The 21118-nt window shown below is 42.2% G+C and overlaps 1 protein-coding gene and 1 long non-coding RNA gene across 5 annotated transcripts in view; one reads left to right on the top strand and one right to left on the bottom strand.

The window, feature by feature from the left end:
* The window catches only part of slc6a11b (solute carrier family 6 member 11b), a 188205-nt gene that overhangs the window by 80954 nt on the left and 86133 nt on the right, over nucleotides 1–21118 (top strand). The gene's annotated exons all lie outside the window — the stretch shown is intronic.
* LOC138764233 (uncharacterized) lies at nucleotides 14626–19442 on the bottom strand. The gene is made up of 3 exons (XR_011358081.1): nucleotides 19242–19442; nucleotides 18311–18441; nucleotides 14626–14710 (listed from the first exon to the last, which is right to left on the bottom strand). It is a non-coding gene; the product is annotated as an uncharacterized lncRNA (long non-coding RNA).

Raw genomic sequence — 21118 nt, 5'->3', positions numbered from 1 at the left:
CTGAAGTTTACGGAATGCTTGTAATGTTTTTGATTATATTCAGCTTGCAGAAGGTGCAGTAATGAATCTCCATTTGAATGTTATGTCCATAGAAACATTTGCCTCTTGCATTATGGATTAAAAAAAGCTGATGCTTCCCACTTAACCAGAACATTCTGTGCAGCACCTGAGTTAATTCTTCAGTGCAGGGGTGGGGGACAGGAGATACAGAAGTTGCTGAAGTCACAATCTACATGCACAATGAGACATTACTTTTTATCCATTTGGTAGCATGGATGCTTTTGCTCAATGTGGAATTTATGTAGTCACCACACAAACTTCCTGAGATAGGGCAAGTTAATCCTCGCCCTCCCCCCACCGAATTTTCAATCGGGAGAGGAAATTGTTTCTGAAGTGTGTCAACAGCAGCCATCAAAGGCGACTTTCAAGCTTGCTTTCAGCATCAAGCTTCAGTACCAAGATGCTCTCCACAGCCTTTTCATTCTTGGATCCACTGCATGGGTGGCTGTGAGGGCCAAGTTGTTGGGTGTATTTAATAGATATCTGAATAGTCAAAATATAAAAGTTGTGGGGAGGACTGGGGACTCAGTGGGAGAACGGATCAGCTCCTGATGGAATGGCCTACTTCTGCCCCTATAAATATATGTTAAAAGATTGAATACTTTCTGCTCAAGTGTTGTGATCTCTCCTTGGAAGGGTCCTTGGAGGCAGTTCAAAGTATCTGAAAATGATCCAGTTTATTTTGGGAAAGAGAAAGGATTCTTTCAATTCTGACATGATGGCTGCAGCTATTTTAAGATAAATTATTTTTGCTGAGAAAACAGATGCCTGGTGCTAAATGGGAACATTAATGGATTACTTTTTAACATGAAATAAACTGTACATTATTGTGGTAATTAATGTGGATATATGTGCTGACATTTTTAAACAAAATCTAGGAACAAAACCATCTTAGAATGGCACAGAATGAAACCATTCAACTCATTGGGTCCATGCCAATCCCGAGGGGGCAATCCCATCAGTCTCATTCTCCTTCTCCCTTTTTCCCAGTACCCCTGCAAACTAGCCTCTCTCACACGTGCTCATTAAATCCTTTTTGATACTTTTTAACCTAAGGGGTAATTTACAGAAGCTAATTAATATACCAACACATCTACTCAGCCAGGAGAAAACCTGCAAAGTCTGTATGGTTATCTTGCTGGAGATCAACAATGAACACAAGCCCCTGGAACTGTCAGGCAACAGCACCAACTCCAGGCTGTCCTCTGTACTAGTTTTGAAACAACATGCCTTCCTTATTGTAATCATACTTCCAATGTTTTCAGAAAATATTTAGTGTAAGAGCTAATTCACCCCTTTGCTGCAACAAAGTTCATGCAAAGATCTTCAATATTTGTTAAAAATATCACTTTTCGCTGCATGTTATTTGTAGCGACACATTCTCTTTCACACTGATTAATAAGGTTCAGCGCTAATCGAGAGGATCTAATTTGAGAACAGGAAGCTTTTCTGTTCTCATGGAAAATAACTGTCAAGCAATCTAGCAAAGGCATTTTTAACAAATCCTATCATTTTTCCTAATGCTTGAGTGAATACCAAGATTGAGTTAGTACTCCTGGATTAGACCAGTGGAAGTGTTGTTACAACCCAAAGCAAGTCTACATCTGCCGTAGATGTTCTCCAGATGGGTTTGAAAGGTTCATGCATTCTTCAGCAATGAGAACTTCCCTCCATCTCTCTTATTTCAGTCTTCAATGTACTTATTCTTGGCTGTCGCCTCATTCCTCCCCAGTCTGTTATAAATTTAAAGAAAGGGTTAAGATCTTTCAGTCCGCTAACAATGTGGATAAGCGGAATCATAATTGCAAAAGTGTTCTCCAACTCTTGAGCGTGCCAAAGACTGAGATTTAATTTTGGTGAAAATTACTATGCTGGGATATGCCAAGAGAAAAGGAGTCTGTAGGTGCACTTCCAGCAGTGTGAAGGATAAAATCCTGAATGTCTATATTCCATAGCAAGCAATGTATCCATACTTCTTTAAGAAAGGCTTGCACTTCAATATTTTGGGATTTCCCAAAGGATTTTACTGGTACGGAAGTATCATTGTGGAATCTTACTTCCAAAGTCAGTATTTAACGTATATAACGTTAAAGAGTGTTTCTTTACTTTGCACATACATGTTCACAGTGCACACTGCCTCCATAACAAAGTTCTTTGTGAGTGGGATTTTCATTTCTTGTGTGTATCTCACACCCCCTCCTGATGTCCACCTTTAACTTCTGTAATGATAAGAATTGTCAGTTTCAGGTTTCAGATTTATTATCAGAGTACATACATGACATCACATACAACCCTGAGATTCCTTTTCTCCTGTGGGCGCGGCCACTAATTGGTAGTGCAAAAAATAAACTGTGCATGGTGTAAAACAAACAAAGAACTGTAAACAGACTGACTGTGCCACACAGAGAGAACACAAAGAAAATCAAAAAAGTGCACACACAAGTAAGGGTCCTTAAATGAATCCCTGATTGAGTTTGTTGTGGAGGAGTCTGATGGTGAAGGGGTAGCAACTGTTCCTGAACCTGGTGGTATGAGTCTTGTGGCACCTAGACCTCTTTCCTGATGGCAGCAGCGAGAATAGAGCGCGTCCTGGGTGGTGAGCGTCTTTGATGATTGCTGCTGCTCTCCAACGGCAGCGTTCCTTGTAGATGTGCTCAGTAGTGAGGAGGGTTTTGCCTGTGATGTCCTGAGCTGTGTCCGCTACGTTTTGGATGGCTTTACGCCGTGATGCAGCTGGTCAGTACACTTTCTACCACACCTCGGAAGAAATTTTCTGGGGTTTCTGATGTCATACCAAACCTCCGCATACTCCTGAGGAAGAAGAGGTGCGAACATGCTTTCTTCAGGATGTCCTTGGTGTGTTGGTTCCAGGAAAGATCCTCCAAGATAGTGACTCCCAAGAACATAAATTTTCTCACCCTCTCCACCTCGGATTCCCCCAATGATCTCTGGATTGTACACCTCTGGATTTCCCTTCCTGAAGTCAACAATCAGCTCCTTAGTTTTGGTGACATTGAGTACAAGGTTGTTGTTGGTGCACCATTCAGCCAAGTTTTCAATCTCCATCCTGTACGCTGACTCATTCCCTTCCTTTATACCACCCACTACCGAGGTACCATCGGCACATTTGGAGATGGTGTTATTGTCATACAGAGCCCCACAGTCATAGGTGTAAAGTGAGTAGAGCAGGGGGCTAAGGGGTCTGTGGTGCTCTGGTGCTTATGGAGATTGTGGAGGAGAAGTTCCTTCCAATCTTCACTGATTGTGGTCTGGCGGTGAGGAAATTCGTAATCAAATTATATAGTGCATGTCAGTCAAAGTGATACCCAATGGGATCAAAGCCATGACTTGATTACTTACAGCTACATCTATTGGAGGGTGGGGCAAAACTTTAAGGTGAAAGGGGTATGTTGAAAAGCCAGAATGTAAATAAACTGTGCACAGTGTAAAAGAAACAAAGAACTGTAAACAGACTGACTGTTGATGGTATGCAATGCTGGAGGAGGGTGGCAGTGGAAGCAGATATGGAAGAAGCACATGAACATGTAGACAATGGATATGGATCATGTAAAGGCAGACACGATGAGTTTAATTTAGCACCAAGATTAACATAACCATTGATCCTGTATTGTTCTGATCAATGTTCTGTGTGGGAACAAGTAATCATTTTTAAAGCCGTGACTTTAGTTGTTAAGTTAGACTTCCTTCTCTAGACGTCCTCACCCCTCTTCCCTACAGCGTTAACTCAAGCTCTCACTCTGCAGTTAATCCAATTTTACATTCTGATGTTATGAAAGAGAATCTCTTCAGTCAGCACCCAATATTATGATGAGAATGAGCCCTGAGATCTTTTAGCAATAATACTGATTGCCAGTTTTCAGCAAACATTTCTCATTTTTGAATAACCTTCCAGGCATCACCAACTTTTAAATGCCTTGCTGTTAATCCACAAGCTGTTGTGGATTTTAGCTACATTTTTATTGAGTGGTTGAAAATTAGAATTATTTTTTGAGTAAACATTATTGCAAAGTAAATCCCTGCCAAAAGAGATTCATGTTCATCATTTCTTTGACAAAATCTCTCATTAATTTTGTTATATTTCCTCAATAAACTGAAAATGCAAAGGCAACCCCAGCCTCTGCATTCAACTAATTTACAATCTAGTTTCCTTCCTGTTCATCTGCTTTGCTTAAAGAATTGAAAGTAGATTTTACTCTCTCAAAACAAAGTCAAACTGCAATCTCTGGACCATAACTATCTTTTCTTTTTAAAATATTTTTACTGATATTTTACAGTTAAAACCTGAACAATACAATTATGAAGTGTACTATAAAATCAGAAAAAAGTTGCAATAATGATCATAAGTACAAGTTCCAAAGCACACTCAAGATAATAACAAAAGAGAAAGAAAGAAATTTCAAAACCCCTTCCCCTAAGCAAGATTGAAGATTAGAATTCATAAATCCAAGTGGCACAGTTTTAGAGAGAGACAGCACAATGCCAAAATACCAGGTTAATACTAACGATTATGGACGTAGTCCAAGAATGACCCCTATGTCATTTGAAATTTAATATTTGAGTTATTAACTGCATATCTAATTTTTTTCCAAGTTTAAACAGGACATAATATCCCTGAGCCATTGTGCATGTGTAGGTGGAGCGTTATCTTTCCATTTAATCAAGATTGCCCATTAATAAAGTAAAAAGCAAAATGCGGCATTGAACTGAAATTAGTAACACCTCATCTTCTAGCAATGTTCCAAAGAGAGCAATTAAACGGCTAGGTTCCAATTTAAATTAAAAAATCGCCGATAATGTTTGAAAAACGTCATTCCAAAATTTTTCTAAACTAGGGCAGGTCCAAAACACAAACTATCTCTCAATATCATTTTCTGGATTCATACATTTAGAAGTAATTTGCCCGGTCATAAAACTGTTGAGCCATAAACTTGTTGAACACAGAAGTCTACATGAGTTGCTAATCCTCCTGTTTGTTTTACATAGTGCTATCTTGCTCAGACTATTAGCTCTAGTAAACTGAGTGGACAGAACATTGACAAGTTTACAATGTGCAGGCTCCAATGTTGCAGCAACTATTTGAGATTTGTTTATCCTGTCATTTAATATATAGCTTTTAAACAGCTATAAAAGATACAGCCCCAAACTCTTAGTTCAAGTCAGTCACAATCGGGTAACGGACAATCAACTGGAAAAATAAGCATGAGATGAAAATGGGGACAAGTAATGCTGATGTGAAACAGGTGGTGAGAAGATGAAAGATTTGGATTTGCTACCTAAGGACCAAGCCTCTTAAAGATCACAAATATTGTCTTGATCTGAAGTAAATGAAGGCCTAATTTAAATATTAAAGAAATGAAGCAGTAGAGTTTTCTTTCTTTTAGAACATTATTATGGTATTATTTTTGGTCCGCTCCTGATATTCAATGTATTTGAAAGTTGAAATAACTGTTACAGGAATCCACTGTTTGACAAAAAGACATTACACAATTTTACCTTCTTTATGTAAAATAATCTGTCTGTTTACAGTAGCATTCATAAGACCCATAATGTTTAGGTGAGATTTAATTTTTATTTAAAATAGAAGCACACTTTTTTTCCCCACACTGCATGGTCAGTGCAGTGGTTAGCACAACATTTTTAATTATTACCAGTGATCTGGGTTCTAACGTGTCACTGTCTGGAAGGACAGACAGCTTTTAACCGTGACTGTGTGGGTTTCCACCATGTGTCCCCACATTCCAGAGACATACGGGGTTGATGGGTTAATTGGTTGCATGGGTGTACTGGGGGTTGCGGAATTGTGGGCCAGAAGGGCCTGTTACCATGCTGTATCTCTAAATTTAAAAAAAAATGTTTGTTTTGCTAATTATGAGGTTGGCACAATTTTATTCATTTATTTGAGTCTTTTTAAACAATGGAACAATATGAGCTAGCCTCCAATACTCCAATACACCCGTAGCTCAGGACATTTTAAATATATCCTGTACTAGATGACCTTGAGGTCCAAGGGAATACCATGTCAAGCCCTGGGGATTTATCAACCTTTACATTCACTTGAAGACAGCAAGCATCTCCTTCATGGTTTGGATTCCGTGACCTTGCTGCTTGCTTGCTTCACTTCCCTAGACTCTGTTCCACTTTTTAAAACATTTTTAAAAAAATTTTCACGCTGTGATCCATATCAACCAAAATACACACAAACATTTCCCTCTTGAATATACACAGTAGCATTTTCTCCCCTTTTTTCCCCCTTCCTTCCCACCCCCCTCCAAACCCATTAAACGTTCAACATATATAATACAATAAAAGCATTAAACAATGTCATCACACAATGAAAAATAAACAAGAAAAATGTGTCATCTACTTTTACACACTGGATCAAGTCGTTTTGTCTTCTTATCATTTTAGGGGGTGGAGGTCCAAGGCAAGCCCTCTCTGTTATGTTCCATGTACGGGTCCCAAATTTGTTCAAATAATGTGACTTTATTTTAAATTATCTGTTATTTTTTCCAATGGAATACATTTATTCATTTCCATGTACCATTGCTGTACTCTCAGGCTCTCTTCCGATTTCCAAGTTGACATTATACATTTTTTTGCTTAAGCTAAGGCTATCATAATAAATCTTTTTTGTGCTTCATCCAGTTTGAGGCCTAATTCTTTACTTCTTATATTACTTAGAAGAAAGATCTCTGGATTTTTTGGTATGTTGCTTTTTGTAATTTTATTTAATACCTGATTTAGATCTTCCCAAAACTTTTTCACTTTCTCACATGCCCAAATTGCATGTACTGTTCTTCCTGTTTCCTTCTTACAGCGAAAACATCTGTCTGATAATGTTGGATCCCATTTATTTAACTTTTGGGGTGTGATATATCACCTGTGTAAACAATTATACTGTGTCATGCGTAACCTTGTGTTTATTATATTCTTCATAGTTCCAGAGCATAACTTTTCCCATGTTTCATTTTTTTATCTTTATGTTTAAATCCTTTTTCCTACTTTTGTTTGGAATTATAGCTTATTTCATTATTTTCCTTCTCTTGCAGCTTGATGTACATGTTTGTTATAAATCTTTTTATGATCGTTGTTTCTGTAATCACATATTCAAAGCTGCTTCCTTCTGGTAATCTCAGTCTGCTTCCCAATTTATCCTTTAAGTAGGTTTTCAGTTGGTGGTATGCAAACATTGTACCATGAGTTATACCATATTTGTACTTCATTTGTTCAAATGTTAATAAATTATTTCCCAAAAAACAATTTTCTATTCTTTTGATTCCTTTTCTCTCCCATTCTCTAAAGGAAAGGTTATCTATTGTAAAAGGGATTAGTTGATTTTGCATCAATAATGATTTTGGTAGTTGGTCATTTGTTTTTTTCCTTTCTAAGTGAATCTTCTTCCATATATTGAGTAAATGATGCAGTACTGGTGAGCTTTTATATTGCACTAGCTTTTCATCCCACTTATAAAGTATATGTTCCGGCACCTTCTCCCCTATTTTATCTAGCTCTATCTTAGTCCAATCTGGTTTTTCCCTTGTCTGATAAAAATCTGATAAATACCTTAATTGTGCTGCTCTATAATAATTTTTAAAGTTTGGTAGCTGCAAACCACCTTGTTTGTACCACTCTGTTAATTTATCTAACGCTATCCTTGGTTTTTTCCCTTTCCATAAGAATTTCCTTATTATTCTCTTTAGTTCATTGAAGAATTTCTCTGATAAGGGAATTGGTAATGATTGAAATAACTATTGTATCCTTGGGAAGACATTCATTTTAATGCAATTTACCCTCTCTATCATGTTAGTGGTAATTGTTTCCAATGTTCTAAGCCTTCCTGTTATTTCTTCATTAATGGCTGATAATTTAATTTGTATAGGTGGCCTAAATTATTATCTAATCTAATACCTAGGTATCGGATTGCTTGTGTTTTCCATTTAAATGGCGATTCTTTTTTAAATTCTGTATAATCCGCATTACTCATTGGCATCGCTTCACTTTTATTTGCATTGATCTTGTACCCTGATATTTCTCCATATTTCTTCAATTTCTTATGTAGTTCTTTTATTGATATTTCTGGTTCTGTTAGGTATACTATGATGTCATCTGGAAATAAACTGATTTTATACTCCTCCTTTATTTTTATCCCTTTTATTTTATTTTCTGTTCTTATCAGTTCTGCCAATGGTTCTATTGCTAAAGCGAACAGTGAGGGAGATAGTGGACATCCCTGCCTAGTTGACCTACTTAATTTAAATTGGTTAGATACATATCCATTTACTGTCACCTGTGCCAATGGTCCATTATATAATGCTTTAATCCAATTAATATACTTTTCTGGTAGGTTGAACCTCTGTAATACTTTGAATAAATAATTCCATTCTACCCTGTCAAAGGCTTTTTCTGCATCTAAAGCAACAGCCACTGTTGGCTTCTTATTTTCTTGAACTGCATGAATTAAATTAATAAATTTACAGCCATTATCCGCTGTTTGACTTTTCTTAATAAATCTAGTTTGATCTTGTTTTACTATTTTTGGTACACAGTCGGCCAATCTGTTTGCTAATAATTTTTCTATGATCTTAACTCTGTTCCAGTTTCTTGAGTAAATACAGATGCCGTGGCTTCCCGCCACCACAGAGGTCAAGCTGGCACATCACGTGCGGTAGTAAACAGCAGCCTAACACGCTGTAACACGTCCCTTCACACAGTGAACCAGTGCAGTTGAAAGCTTTAGCAATATAAGACCAGCAGCCCTAAAATGGCGCTGGCCAAGCAGATCAATAACAGGCTGAGGAAGAAGGGTATTCACATGCAAGAATGTTCCCGCCCACTATGGTTATTCATGCAGCTGATGTCGGCCAATCAAACAAACGGCGGGAACGCCAACTGTATAAAAAGAGCCTTACAGCCTCAATAAATCTCGGAGCTTAACCTCCCACACTGCGAGTGTGTGTGTTTCTTTGTAGCAGTCGGCTACAAGGCAACAAAAAACATTTAAGGTCTACCCCATCTATTCTCGCTCCATACATAGCTGACCTCCCTGATCCACAAGAGGAGCAAGTTTGTCCCTTTCTATACTTTAGCTCATAATGTACCTATTGAAGCCCTTGGGGTTTTCCTTCATCTTGTCTGCCAAAGAAACCTCGTGTCTTCTTTTAGCCTTCCTGATTTCTTTCTTGAGTTTTTTTTTTTGCATAGTTTATGCTCAAGTTCCTTATTTGTTCCTTGTTGCCTCTACCTACTATACACCTCTCTCTTCTTCTTAGCCAAATCCCCAATATCCCTAAAAAAGCAAGGTTTCTTATGCCTACTAACTTTGATTTTAATCCTGAGAGGAACATACTCTCAAAATTTTGCCTTTGAAGGCCTTCCACTTACCAAGCACATCCTTGCCGGAAAATAACCTGTTCCAGTCAATATTTATATAAGTTTACGTTTAGACATACAGCACTGTAACTGGCCAATTCGGCCCGATGAGTCTGTGCTGTCCAATTTACACCCCGCTATGCTTTGGAAGGGTGGGAGGAAACCGCAGGCTTCAGAGGAAATCCACGCAGACTCACTGGACAGGCAGGATTCTAATCCAGGTCCAGCCCCAATCGACCGCTACACCAACTGTGCCGCCCTTTCTAGATCCTTTTTGATTTCCTCAAAATTAGCCCCTCTCCAATTTAGCCTCTCAACCGGAAGAACAGACATATCTTTATCCACCCTGAGCCCAAAGTGTTCCCCTCCACATACTTCTGTCATCTGCCCTCTCTCATTCCCTAGAGATCCAGTATTGCACTCTCTCTAGTTGGCACCTCAATATGTGATTTAGAAAACTTTCCTGAACACATTTGAATGGGAGTCCCAGTCAACATGTGGAAACTTTCTGTTTCGTGCAAATACAAAGAAATTCTATGCTAGAAATCTCTTTATTGACTACTAAAGAGTATGGACATATTTTTTCCCTAAATGTCTCAGTTTGTAAAATGTGCCAATATTCACTCTTTCCTTTTACATCCATTAAAAGCAATGCAAAAATCCAATTTCAGATCCAACATTTCTCAGAAAATGAAACTGCTTTCAAAAGAAATGTGCATTTTATCTGTTGATTTCTATTGGATATGGTTACAAAATTGGAGTTCTTTATCTTAATCATGCTTTTAGGATTTTACATTCTTGCAACAACATCTTTTTTGTACAATGTTCTAAATAAACAACCAGAATGTGCTCAGAGATTAAAGCAGTTAATATGAAAGCAATCATAAGGACCACAATTACTAATCGCATTGGCAGGGTTTTGGAGTTAAATACTTAAAATTAAATTGCAAATTGACGGCACTTAGACTGAATGTGCAGCATGTGAATACTCAGGTGGGGAAGACTAGGATATCTAGTGGAAAAGAATGTCCTGTGGTTTTTACTCCAAGAAGAATTCAGGAGGAATAACGATAGATATGCATATCAACATGATTAAGAGGGCATTTTATAATTTCAGGACATAACTTGAGGGGTTTCTTTGATTATTCTAAGAACTTTTCCTGCATATCTTTCTAAGCTACAGTGGGGCGGATCATTTAACTCAGTGGTTCTCAACCTTTTTCTTTCCATTCCCGTACCACTTTAAGTATTCCCTGTCAAAATTTTCTCAATTTTGGATGTGCTATGATAGAGGAAGCCTGACCTTGCACTATTGTGATAGAACAGATCTATCACCAATGTATATAGTGTATTCTTCTTTGGCTTGGCTTCGCGGACGAAGATTTACGGAGGGGGTAAAAAGTCCACGTCAGCTGCAGGCTCGTTTGTGGCTGACAAGTCCGATGCGGGACAGGCAGACACGATTGCAGCGGTTGCAAGGGAAAATTGGTTGGTTGGGGTTGGGTGTTGGGTTTTTCCTCCTTTGCCTTTTGTCAGTGAGGTGGGCTTTGCGGTCTTCTTCAAAGGAGGTTGCTGCCCGCCAAACTGTGAGGCGCCAAGATGCACGGTTTGAGGCGTTATCAGCCCACTGGCGGTGGTAAATGTGGCAGGCACCAAGAGATTTCTTTAGGCAGTCCTTGTACCTTTTCTTTGGTGCACCTCTGTCACGGTGGCCAGTGGAGAGCTCGCCGTATAACACGATCTTGGGAAGGCGATGGTCCTCCATTCTGGAGACGTGACCCATTCAGCGCAGCTGGATCTTCAGCAGCGTGGACTCGATGCTGTCGACCTCTGCCATCTCGAGTACTTCAACGTTAGGGGTGTAAGCGCTCCAATGGATGTTGAGGATGGAGCGGAGACAACGCTGGTGGAAGCGTTCTAGGAGCCGTAGGTGGTGCCGGTAGAGGACCCATGATTCGGAGCCGAACAGGAGTGTGGGTATGACAACGGCTCTGTATACGCTTATCTTTGTGAGGTTTTTCAGTTGGTTGTTTTTCCAGACTCTTTTGTGTAGTCTTCCAAATGCGCTATTTGCCTTGGCGAGTCTGTTGTCTATCTCAATGTCGATCCTTGCATCTGATGAAATGGTGCAGCCGAGATAGGTAAACTGGTTGACTGTTTTGAGTTTTGTGTGCCCGATGGAGATGTGGGGGGGCTGGTAGTCATGGTGGGGAGCTGGCTGATGGAGGACCTCAGTTTTCTTCAGGCTGACTTCCAGGCCAAACATTTTGGCAGTTTCCGCAAAGCAGGACGTCAAGCACTGAAGAGCTGGCTCTGAATGGGCAACTAAAGCGGCATCATCTGCAAAGAGTAGTTCACGGACAAGTTTCTCTTGTGTCTTGGTGTGAGCTTGCAGGCGCCTCAGATTGAAGAGACTGCCATCCGTGCGGTACCGGATGTAAACAGCGTCTTCATTGTTGGGGTCTTTCATGGCTTGGTTCAGCATCATGCTGAAGAAGATTGAAAAGAGGGTTGGTGCGAGAACACAGCCTTGCTTCACGCCATTGTTAATGGAGAAGGGTTCAGAGAGCTCATTGCTGTATCTGACCCGACCTTGTTGGTTTTCGTGCAGTTGGATAATCATGTTGAGGAACTTTGGGGGACATCCGATGCGCTCTAGTATCTGCCAAAGCCCTTTCCTGCTCACGGTGTCGAAGGCTTTGGTGAGGTCAACAAAGGTGATGTAGAGTCCTTTGTTTTGTTCTCTGCACTTTTCTTGGAGCTGTCTGAGGGCAAAGACCATGTCAGTGGTTCCTCTGTTTGCGCGAAAGCCGCACTGTGATTCTGGGAGAATATTCTCGGCGACACTAGGTATTATTCTATTTAGTAGAATCCTAGCGAAGATTTTGCCTGCAATGGAGAGCAACGTGATTCCCCTGTAGTTTGAGCAGTCTGATTTCTCGCCTTTGTTTTTGTACAGGGTGATGATGGTGGCATCACGAAGATCCTGAGGCAGTTTACCTTGGTCCCAACAAAGCTTGAAAAACTCATGCAGTTTGGCATGCAGAGTTTTGCCGCCAGCCTTCCAGACTTCTGGGGGGATTCCATCCATACCTGCTGCTTTGCCACTTTTCAGTTGTTCGATTGCCTTATATGTCTCATCCAGGGTGGGAACCTCATCCAGCTCTAGCCTTAGGGGCTGTTGAGGGAGCTGGAGCAGGGCGGAATCTTGGACTGAGCGGTTGGCACTGAAAAGAGATTGGAAGTGTTCTGACCATCGGTTGAGGATGGAGATCTTGTCGCTGAGGAGGACTTTGCCGTCTGAGCTGCGCAGCGGGCTTTGGACTTGGGGTGAGGGGCCGTACACAGCCTTTAGAGCCTCGTAGAAAGCCCTGAAGTCGCCAATGTCCGCGCTGAGCTGTGTTCGTTTGGCGAGGCTAGTCCACCACTCATTTTGGATCTCCCGGAGTTTGCGCTGAAGATGGCTGCATGCGCGACGGAAGGCTTGTTTCTTCTCTGGACAGGACGGCTTTGTAAGGTGAGCCTGGTGGGCAGCTCGCTTCTTTGCCAGCAGCTCCTGGATTTCCTGGCTGTTTTCGTCAAACCAGTCCTTGTTTTTCCTGGAGGAGAAGCCCAGTACCTCTTCAGTGGATTGCAGTATGGTAGTCTTCAACTGATCCCAGAGGGTTTCAGGGGACGGGTCCGTGAGGCGGGTTGCAACGTCGAGCTTTGCTTTGAGGTTTGCCTGGAAGTTTCCTCTCGCTTCGTCTGACTGCAGGTTTCCAACATTGAACCTCTTTCTGGGGGCTTTATTGTTCCTGGGCTTTGGCTTGAAGTGGAGGTTGAGCTTGCAGCGAACCAGCCGGTGGTCAGTGTGGCATTCCGCGCTAGGCATGACCCTGGTGTGGAGCACATCTTGTTTGTCACTTTCTCGCACCAGGATGTAGTCCAGGAGGTGCCAGTGTTTGGATCGGGGATGCATCCAGGTGGTCTTAAGGCTGTCCCTCTGCTGAAAAAGGGTGTTTGTAATGACAAGTCGCTGTTCTGCGCAGAGCTCCAACAGGAGGCGCCCATTGTCGTTGCACTTGCCGACGTCATGCTTGCCCAGGATTCCTGGCCAGGTTTCTGAGTCTTTGCCGACACGAGCGTTGAAGTCGCCCAGGATGACAACCTTGTCGGCTGTAGGGGTACGTTGGATGAGGTTGCGCAGGTCGGTGTAGAACTTGTTCTTTTCTGCTGGTTCCGCCTGGAGGGTTGGAGCATAGACACTGATGAGGGTGATGTGACGCTTGTTTTGAAGTGGGAGTCGCATGGACATGATTCGGTCCGAGAGGCCTGTCGGAAGGTTTTCGAGTTTGGAGGCAATGAAGCTCTTGACCATGAAGCCTACACCAGATAGGCGTCGTTCATCCGAAGGCTTGCCAGACCAGTAGAGTGTGTAGCCCGCGCCGCGTTCTTGGAGGCTGCCTACATCTGCCAGGCGGACTTCACTGAGAGCGGAGTTCACGTGCAATGAGGGCAGACTGATATTCAGGTCGGTGGCTGTCAGCCTTGTCTAGCATGGTTCTGATGTTCCAGCATGCTAGCTTGAGTTTGTGAGCATCTTTTGAGGGGGAGGACGTGGAGGGGGAGGACGTGGAGGGGGAGGACGTGGAGGGGGAGGACGTGGATGGGGAGGACGTGGACCTGTCCTCGGGCCTGCGCAAAGGAGCTTTTAGGTGGAGTGCAGTGCGCGCAGTACTGGCCCCACCCTTTACACCCATGGTTCGTGTGCCGTGGCCAAGCAAGCTGGGATGTGGCAGCGAGGTCCTTGGGTCGTAGGTTTTATATCGGAGTGGCCTTCTCCTATGCAGGTTTCTTACCAGGGCTGGAGGGGCCTGCCTCCCCTCCTAGTTCGGTCCATACTGCCCGGACTGGGGCCGAGGCCGCCGCAGTTCACCCTGTGCCTGGATTGGGGCCGCCGCCTCCCACTCCCTGCCCGGATCGGGGCCTTCGCCTGCCCCACTCGACTGAGGCCGGGGCCGCCGTCTCCCCCTTGCTCCTGCCCGGATCGGGGCCGCCGCCGTCTACCCTTCGCCCGGACCGGGGCCGGGGCCGCTGCTGCTCTCCCTGTGCCCGGACTGGGGCACTCAATATTTAAAGAGAACTATTTCCAAATAAACAGCATTTGACTAAAAAAGGGTTACAGTTTGTCAGATTTATTTCCAGTTGAAGGTTTTCTTCATCAAATCTTGCTGGATCAATAGAACAGAAAATGAAAAAAAATGCAAATGCTTGAAATCTGAAATGAAAACAGGAAATACGGTCAGCATCTGCGGAAAGAGAAATGGAGTTTGAATTTCAGATAGAAGGTCCTTCATCAGAACAGGGAAATGTCACATCAACAGTATTAATCCTTACCACTTTGGTTTCCAGATGTGGGACATTTTCATCCATTTTAGCAGGTAATTGAAGCTTAGTTTATCTCAGGGTTTATAACAATTTGGATTGTTTCTAGATACGAAAGTAATTGCAAAGAGCACTCTTGGGTGTTTTAGCCATAAATAATCGAAGTATTCAATTTTCTAAATGTCAAACCTGATTAGTTCAGAATTTTGGGCTCCTTGCTTACTCTAAGAATCATTCAATGCACAAACTGGAAATTCTGTAAAAAACTATCCGGATATGAAAACCTTTTGAGTTGGCTTATTCACATCAAGATGTTTCTGCAGCTTTCTAGCAAAGGAAATCATTTACGTGGTGCCATAAAAGTTGACCAGCAATGAGCAATCAGTAATTAACAGGTTATTGATGTTATCTTACTTTCACACACCATACAGTGCCAGTAAATAATTTTTGCCTGACCCTCAGCATACCTGAAGAAGGGCTCAAAATGCTGACTGCCTTTGCTTTCTCTGGATGCTGCCTAACCTCCTGAGTTTCTCCAGCACTTTTGCGTACTGCACTGGATCCCAAGAATCTGCAGATTTTCTTTGTGGTGAGAATGGGGTAGAGAACTTCTGCTAAAGCCAATTGAATATTAGAGACACAAAATCATGTAAAGTTATGAATTGGGAAGAAAGAAGAAGAAAATGCTGGAGCTAATGAACAATTCAGGCAGCATCTATGGAGAGAGAAGCAGTTAACATTTTCATCAGTGACCCTTCATCCAAAAAGGTTCTGATGAAAGGTTGCTTACTGAAGGCATTAACTGCTCCTGTACTCATGAATGCTGCATAACCTGCTATTAACACCCTGATGTAGAGGAAGCATCTGCTTTTTCCCCTTAGCCTTTGCAACGTATGTTCCTTGCCTGAGGGAATTGGGTTTGGTGGACCATGTAATGTGAGCCATGTGCTTGGAATGTAGCGGAAAGATTTGTGTCACAAAGCTTGGCGGCATATTGCCTATTACTATGTCAGGCAGAGCCTTCCTGTACCTTGGTGTTATCCCCAAAAATATTCCACAGCATGTGACAGTCTGTCTGGCAACCCCCTCACCCCCCCTCTCCTGAGTAACTGTGAGATTTTGTATGAATGCTAGTTTGGTGTGTTTGGTAAATGGGATCCAAAGTCAGAAGCATTATTCACCCGTATCCAGTTGCTTCACATGGACTCCGCATTTTTATTTCAAATTTCAGCCTTGTTCCAAAGATCATTAAAAAATCCCACACTGTAGGTGTTGTTTGGGATGAATTGACAGGATTACACTGCTCTGCGCCAGTGACGAACTGGATAGGGTGATTGAACTCCATTCTGCTGCAACTATTCCACAATTAAACACAAAATGGGCGCTGCAGATGCTGGAGACTTGAGCAAACGAATTGTTGGGGGATCCCAGCAGGTGAGGCTACATCCATGATTGGATGTGGTCAGTCAGCATTTCAGATCTGAACCCTTAACCAGGAAAAAATACAAAAAGTTTAATAGCCGGTCATCTGTGAGTCTTGCTGGTTGCGGCCAATTCTCAGAACATGTGCACGATAATTAGATACAGTGCCCCCAAATGGGCGTCACCAGTCAGTGCAGCCATCCAAAATTGCAAGTCAAGAGTACAGGTAGTCCTCAACTTACTTTTGTAATTGGTCATAATTTGGATTGGTTGTAAGTCGGATTCACATGCGTTAACGAGGTAGTAAAGCAATTTTTCAAAAAAAAATTTCAACAAATGAACCTTTAAATGAAGAATTTCAGCATCTGTGCAGTATTTTTAAAAACATTTGGTCGTATGCGCGGGTGGCCATAACTCACGTAGGTCGTTAGTTGAGGCAGAATGGAATGATCTTCCAGAGGAGATAGTTGCAGAAGGGCCCTTTCTGTCATTTAAGAGAAGGCTGGATGTGTGCATGGATATGAGGGGGTTGGAGGGTTATGGGCGGAGAGGGGGAGGGGGGAACTAGTGGAGTTGTTGAAGTGAACCAGCGCGGACTCGAAGGGCCGATATGGCCTGTTTCCGTGCTGTAAACTGTTATATGGTTTTATGGTTACCTGTACTGTTCATTGGTTTTCTTGATATGAAGGGCCAAAATGAAAGAGTCGGCAGCACCACAAAGCCTTTGCATGCCTGTGAAGGGTCTTCTGTTTTCACAGCGGTATATGCAACTTATTCACCCCTTCCCACTTCCTGTAAGACTGAAAGGCAGCTGAAGCCTCAAGAAAAAATTCTCCCAATGTAAGCAGAGCAAATCTCTTCCCTGAAGTTTTTTTTCAAAAAGAGGAACTCCAGAAACATAGGGATCATTATGTGCTCTGTGATCTGAGGGATTTGTGCAGCTATTACATAAATACATTTGTTCATAAATCGCATTTTCTTTTGTGAATTATGGTTTAAAATGGGTTCAATGTAAGGACACTCAGAGCTGTTGGAGACGAACAAGGGGCGTCTGTACTCTCCCTGGACTTAGTAATGAATTTATTCATTAGATATCCAGCAAAAGTAGAAACAGAGAAAACCAACTGCCTAGCAACCCAAACAAATCTGAAAATGCACTGTAAAAAGAAGTCACTTTCATGTAACAAGAAAGACTGCAGATGCTATGATCGAAGTTTCAAGTACCGAATGCTGTAACAACTTAGCAGGTCACGTAGTATCTATAAAAAGCAATGGTGTAACCAGCGTTTCTGGTCTGAGCCCTACATCGAGGTACTAGCAGAATGAAAATGTAGGGGGAAGAGAGAAGAAAGGGCAAGGGGAGGAGTGCAGGCCAACAGGCAAGTGGTGATTGGTGGGAGGGCAGAAGAGAAAAAAACTGAGGTGATGGGTGGGGGTGGGGGGAAGCTCTCTTAACCCTGCTATCTCCTTCCTCCAGCTCCCCATCCCCTTCCATCTTCATTTGGAGAGCTACACACACGGGAGGGCCATGAAGGAAACTGGCCAATGCCATCTGGTTGGAGAGTGCCCAGTCAGAATATTTGGTGTTCTTTCTCCATTTTGCAGGTGGTGAATGAGGTCATGGACAGGCATGTTGGTGTTGGAGTGGGGCATGGAATTGAAATGGTTGGCCTCTGGGAGGTCTCTGTTATTGCAGCGGACAGAGTGGCGTTGCTCAACCAAACAATCCCCCAGTCTGCATCCAGTCTCTCAGGCGTAGAGGAGGCCGCAATGGGAGCACCGGATGCAGTAGACGACCCTTGCAGATTCACAAATGCTTCACTTGGAAGGGCCCTGAATGGTGGTGAGGGAGGAGGGGCGGACGCAAGTGGAGCGTTTCATGCGGTCGCACTGGTGAATACCAAAGGGGCCATTAGTGGGAAGGGATGAGTGCCCTCTCCCTTTGTCTTCTTTCCCCCAGCTCCCCATCCCTTTCCCTCTGCATTCAGAGAGCCTTCCCCTTCTTCTGTCACATCTCGACCATCTCAAACACCACCTGACCTGCTGAGTTCCTTCAGCAACTTGATTTTACCTCTGTATTCCAACGTTAGCAGTCTTCTGTATTGGTATCTGTGTGATTCATCAACCATTCATTTTAACCACACAGGGAAACATTGAGTGTGCTGACCTCCCCATCAAAATCCCTGGTAGACTTGTAAAATCCTGCAGTAGAAGAGTTAAAGTGCAGAACTGTAACTGCCCAATGAACTCCAAATCTGTTGTTCTTTGTGAAAGCCTCTCTAGATTCTCCTTTTGGACAGGGGGCATTGAAGAATGTTGTCAGGGATCAAAAAGATAAAGCAGGTCAGGTTTCCTTCGATTCTGTCATCGTCCTCTCCTGATGGACTTTAACAGATTCATGCAGCCTGATGATTTCAGATCCAGCTTCGAAGAGGAAGGCTTCGCAGCACCGTCAGGGTTATTAGCTGTGATTATAGGAAGGACGCATGGCTATGGGTGCGGGTCTGTTTGAGTGCATGGTTGGAGAGCTTGAGAACAGCAGATGGGGAGCAGGGAAAGAGGCTCTCACAGAACTCCCTTCAAAGAGAGAAGAAGAACTACCTCAGGATAGACATCCCTCGAACAGCATCTGAACGGAGTAAAACAGGAAAATCTGCAGACGCTGTGATTCTACACAATGATCTTACATTGGACTCAGGGCAGCCGACTTGAGAGTGACAGCATGCTTACTTCTAAATTTGTGGATTGTGATTCTAATGGCCTATTCTTCTGCTCAGATGGTTGGCATTTTTTGATAAGGATCTCTCCATACAAATAACTGCATAAGATCCTATTCAGGGTAGAACCTTCTGCTGGCAGCAACATTAATTATGATACAATGCTCTATGGGTTGGCTGGAGAATTTGGAGAGATAGCAATGGGTAATGCATTCCATCACAAAGCTCTCAGCGCTGCCCCAAGAACAATAGCAGATAAACATTTAATGGAGAATAAATACTTACCTTCCATTTTCTGTTATTGTGCTACCAGGAAGTGTACTTAACCTTTGACTACATTGCATTGAAGCTGACGGCTGTCTACCTATGAAATAGATTTCACATTTAAGCATGTAAAATGAATACATAATATGCATGACTATTTTTGGTCAATGGATATACAGTACATGAGCCTTTTAAAAGAATAATGACATCCCTGGATAGTAAGTGAAATTGTTTTTGATATACACCAATGGTATAAATTTATTGCATTTTTATATATTTATGTATCGGAATCCCAGCATTGATTGGCCATCTCTAAGGTTCCAGTATTATCACATTCTTATTGTATTATGACTCAAGGTTCAGAACAAAGTTCAGTTCACTTGAAACTACATTGTGATGTGATCATCTATTTTCAGTGGTCATTTGGGCCAATATCTGCACTGTCTTTTGTCATGTGATCAAGGCATGAATTGAAACTTGAAAACGGAGTCTGCGGGGCAGCACTTCTTTGACCAGAGCGAGCTTGGCGGAGATTTAGATTCTCTCTGGTTCATTGGCCTCACATTTCCCTTTTCAGTCCCTTCCCAAGTAGAAAGCCATGGGGAACTTGAATGGGGAGTTTGTTTTGCACTACAACAGCTCAGCGGTGGGAATGAAAACACAAAAACTCTAAAACCTACCTGTATATTTTTAAGCAAGTCCTTAAATATATTAACATGTGAACAGATTTTCTACCATTAAATTCGAACACAGAACTTAGAACATTACAAGCACTTCGGCTCACGATATTGTGCCAACCCATATATACCTACTAAAAAAAGACCTTACCTCATAACCCACTATTTTCCTTTCATGCATATGGGCCTGTCTAAGAGTTTCTGAGTGCCCCTGTTGTTCCAGCCTCCACCACCATCCCCGGCATCCCAAGCACCCACAATTCTATGTGTGAAAAAAACACCCCTAAACTTTTCTCCCTTCACCTTGTACAGATGTTCATATATTCACAGGTGCACCTGTAAATTTCAATTTGCATCTGGAAATCTCATGAACCTCATGAAGAGTAAAAGTAACACACTAGTTGCTGAATTGAGGTACTTATAAGAAAGTAGGTTATATCAGCAATATTGACAATATGACCACAGCAGTGAGAAATTTAATTTACTTTCACCTCCACCTTACAGCCCGAAAATCAGTTTTTCTATTTCTATTTTTATAAAACAATGGTAGATCTGGATTTGGCAAATCATCATACATATGTAGTGAAATTACTGGATTAGTCATTTTGGTCGGCAGATATGAGTTCATATCCAGCATGATGGTTGGATGACTTGTTAATATAATTAAATAAAGCTGGAATAAAATCTAGTATCAGTAATGGTGATCATTAACTGACTGAATTCCCTTGAAAACCTATGTGGTTCTTTTCCCCCTGTACTTAACCATATAACAATTACAGCGCAGAAACAGGCCAGTTCAGCCTTTCTAGTCCATGCCAAACACCTACTCCCACCTAGTCCCATTGACCCACACCCGGCCCATAACTCTCCACATCTCTCTCGTCCATATACCCATCCAACTTTTCCTTATTTATTAAAATTGGACCTACATCTACCACTTGGGCCAGAAGCTCATTTTACTCTCCCACCACCCTCTGAGTGAAGAAATTCTCCCTCTTCAAACACAATGCATGTCCTCTCATTTGAATCTCCCCCACTCTCAATGGAAAAAGCCCATCCACATTGACTCTATCAGTATTCAACTCCATCTGCCATCTTTCAGCCCACTCTTCTAACTGGCCTATATCCCACTGCAAGATTTGAGATAACCTTCTTCATTGTCCACAACACCACTAATCTTCGTATTATCTGCATACTTACTAATCCAATTTACCACCTAGA

The sequence above is a fragment of the Narcine bancroftii genome, chromosome 5, assembly GCF_036971445.1.
Source record: "Narcine bancroftii isolate sNarBan1 chromosome 5, sNarBan1.hap1, whole genome shotgun sequence".
NCBI classification, from domain to species: domain Eukaryota; kingdom Metazoa; phylum Chordata; class Chondrichthyes; order Torpediniformes; family Narcinidae; genus Narcine; species Narcine bancroftii.
This window is presented reverse-complemented; position numbering and strand designations above follow the sequence as displayed.